This window comes from Mustela lutreola, chromosome 1, assembly GCF_030435805.1.
Source record: "Mustela lutreola isolate mMusLut2 chromosome 1, mMusLut2.pri, whole genome shotgun sequence".
NCBI classification, from domain to species: Eukaryota; Metazoa; Chordata; class Mammalia; order Carnivora; family Mustelidae; genus Mustela; species Mustela lutreola.
Window position 1 is genome coordinate 83,191,297 of NC_081290.1, and position 3,696 is coordinate 83,194,992.

At 39.0% G+C, this 3,696-nt stretch overlaps 1 long non-coding RNA gene across 2 annotated transcripts in view; it reads left to right on the forward strand.

Annotated features, from left to right (window-relative positions):
• The window catches only part of LOC131828034 (uncharacterized), a 192,828-nt gene that overhangs the window by 105,490 nt on the left and 83,642 nt on the right, over window positions 1-3,696 (forward strand). The window lies entirely within an intron of this gene.

The following is a 3,696-nucleotide window of genomic DNA, read 5'->3' on the forward strand; positions in this document are numbered from 1 at the left end:
TACGTAAGTGATGAATCCCTAAATTCTACTCTTGAAACTAATATTACATTATATTTTAACTAACTAGAATTTAAATAAAAATTGAAACAAACAAAAAAGAAAGCATATGGGAATAGCCATATGCTTAACTCTTAAAAAAAATATTTTTTAAAGGGACACCTGGGGGGCGCCTGGGTGGCTCAGTGGGTTAAGCCACTGCCTTCGGCTCAGGTCATGATCTCAGGGTCCTGGGATCGAGCCCCACATCGGGCTCTCTGCTCAGCAGGGAGCCTGCTTCCTCCTCTCTCTCTGCCTGCCTCTCTGCCTAGTTGTGATCTCTCTCTGTCAAATAAATAAATAAAATCTTTAAAAAAATAAATAAATAAAGGGACACCTGGGTGGCTCAGTCATTAACCGTCTGCCTTTGACTCGGATCATGATACCAGGGTCCTGGGATCAAGCCCTGCATCAGGCTGGGCTCCCAGCTCAGCGGGAAGTCTGCTTCTCCCTCTCCCGCTCCCTCTGGTTGTGTTCCCTCTCTTGCTGTGTCTCTGTCAAGTAAATAAATAAAATCTTAAAAAAGAAAAAGAAAACACTCCTTCCAAGCTTTTTAGTACACATGACATATTCAGCTTCAGTTCCCTTACCTTACCAGGGCCCAAGTTCATAATCCTATCCACATGAGGGTGTTGAAACTACTCTTAAGGTCTGTAGATGTTTCTGAATCCTCGGAGATGTTACACAGTATTAGCTCCCAGCAACATTCTTAGCCTTGAGTATCTTTGTTGCTGACATTTTTGTTAAAAAAAAATTCTTTTGGATATATTTTATCCAATATCCAACATACCCAATATGTTCATTATGTTTGTGGGGAAGGGTATCTGTGTAAATTCAATCTGCCACATTGCCAGATATTTAGCTCATATACTTGCGATAAATATTTGATCCAGAATCTCTACTTCAACTGGATTATTGCTGTAATTCGCTTCCTGGTCTCTCCACATTCAGTCTTTTCCCTATTTACTGTGCCAACCTGTCTTCCTAAAGCATTGCTTTGACTTTGTTATTCACTTGTTCAGAAAATTAGCGATGGTTCTTCCACTGTGTAAATTCTTCACTCTGGCATTCAAAGCCTCTCACAGTTTGACCTGCAACTTACTTTTTCAATTCTATTTCCTATCATTTTTCTACATCAACTATTTTACCTAGGCAGCTTGACCTCTTACTGTTGCTCAAATATGACAAATTTCTCTACCAAGTTTCTGGGCCACTGTCTTTCTCTGGAACATAGCTCAAATTTTACACCCTTATTAAAACCTTACCTTCAATATTGTTTAAGGGTATCATGAGGCCTCCCAAGACTGCCTCAAGTTAACTGTTTCTTTCCTTTGCTACCATTTTGTACCTTTCTTTCTTATATTTTCCACATTCTGTTCTCCAACAGTTATTTGTTTTGTCCATTTTACTAGATTATAACCTCTAAATTATGAACTTTACAAGATTATGTGTATAGGATGTGTTTTTGTATACTTCAAAACTAGCCAAGGCATTGAACTAAATAGTGTACAAAAAATACTTGTGAGATAAGTAGGAAATTCACCCTCATAATAAATGCTATGGTAGAGATTTGCATTGAAGTCTAGAAACTTCTGTGTTTGAAGGGCTAGAAATAGGACACCGGTCTGTCAAAGGAGGGATCCTTTGAAACAGGAAGAGCTCAGAGAAGGCAACTTTAGAATTACACCTTAAAAAATAAGTAACTTTCGAGATAGATAATGAAAAGGAGCAAGCTAATGGGCAAAGAGGAAATAAAAGTACAAAAAAGATAAATGACATTGAAAAATAAGGTCCAACGGCAAAGGCATCAAAAAGCATGTTGTGTTTGGGGATCAGAAGTTACTGGTAAGCCTTTAATGCCTAAGAGGACAGATAAGATACACAGCTGAAGTCCAGAGCTAGAGCACAAAGGATCCTGTATCCCACAGTAAGAATAAGAAGTCTTTCATTTATCCGCAGGCTAGCCATTTACCTTTTCAAGAATGAAGACACATTTTTAAAATATTTTATTTATTTATTTGACAGACAGAGATCACAAGTAGGCAGAGAGGCAGACAGAGAGGAGGAAGCAGGTTCCCCGCTGGGCAGAGAGCCTGATGCGGGGCTCGATGCCAGTACCCTGGGATCATGACCTGAGCCAAAGGCAGAGGCTTTAACCCATTGAGCCACCCAGGCGCCCCTGAAGACACATTTTTTTTTTTTTAAAGATTTTATTTATTTATTTGACAGACAGAGATCACAAGTAGGCAGAGAGGCAGGCAGAGAGAGAGAGAAGGAAGCAGGCTCCCTGCTGAGCAGAGAGCCCGATGTGGGACTCGATCCCAGGACCCTGAGATCATGACCTGAGCCGAAGGCAGCGGCTTAACCCACTGAGCCACCCAGGCGCCCTGAAGACACATTTTTAATGTAACAAAAACTATGCCTCTCAAAGTAACTTTTTAAAAGTTTTTATTGAAATAGGATGTCCATGTACTACCATGAGTTCAAGAATATTTCAATGCAATTTTGTATTCTGCTAATCCCCTAAACTTGTACATAAAGTAAACAAAATTGCTACATATACATAAAATCCTACTTTAAAATTCTATTTTCATTCTTAATTGGCATATGGACTCCTAAGTTACTTGCAAAAACTGCCCCCCAACCTTGCCCAATGCTGATGACCTCCAAGCCAGGAAGTAGTGCTATAACTTACTCAAAAACACTGAAATATATGGAGACTGACATGATCAGATTGAGAGTTTAAAAAACCACTCTGGTGGCAGTGGATTAGAATGGATACAAAATGTTAAGAGACTGTGGAAGACTACTAGCAGTCTTTCAAAATCTAATATTTTGTCTTGTACACATGGCTGCTGAACTGCAGACTATATTTCCCACCCTCTTTATAACTAAGTATGGCCATGTGACTGAAGTCATCAATGTGTATATTCAATATGTGCAACTTCCACACCTTGCCTGGTTAAAATTTCTTCCACCTCCTGTGATTTTTCCCTTTTCCTGTCAGTGGGAACACAGATTAGCCAGAGACCCAACTTTGATTCTACAAATGAGTACAATGTTCTAGGACAAGTGTTCTTTACCTTGGAACAGGGAGGCATATCCCCAAAGGATCCATAGGTAGAATTAAACGGGGATTGTTTTGAACTAACCTTTAACTAAAATTTAACATTTCTTTCAATTTTGAATATAAACACAAATAAACACAGTTGTATTTTTTAAAAGATTTTATTTATTTTGAGAGACATTGTGAGTGGGGGGAGGAGCAGAGAGAGAGAGACTATCTCAAGCAGCCTCAGTGTAAAGACTGACACTAGGCTCAATCCTAGAACCGAGATCATGACCTGTGCCAAAATCAAGAGCTGTACACTTAACTGACTGAGCCACCCAGGCACCCCACAAATTACAGTAGTATTAATAGTATGTGATTTTTCCCACCAATAGAAATCAGGTATTTTCATACCATATTGTAATTATTGGATATATATTATTTTTGTTTTGTCTTTTTTCCCCCCTAGCAAACCTTGCTGTGAGAACACAATGTTAAATTCACCAAAACAGATGAATATTTATACTTTTGCCACTGTGCTGGCTCCATTTCTGTTCATTCACAGCCTCCAAAAATCTCTCTATAGTTTATCCCCTCTAGTTTAACATTCC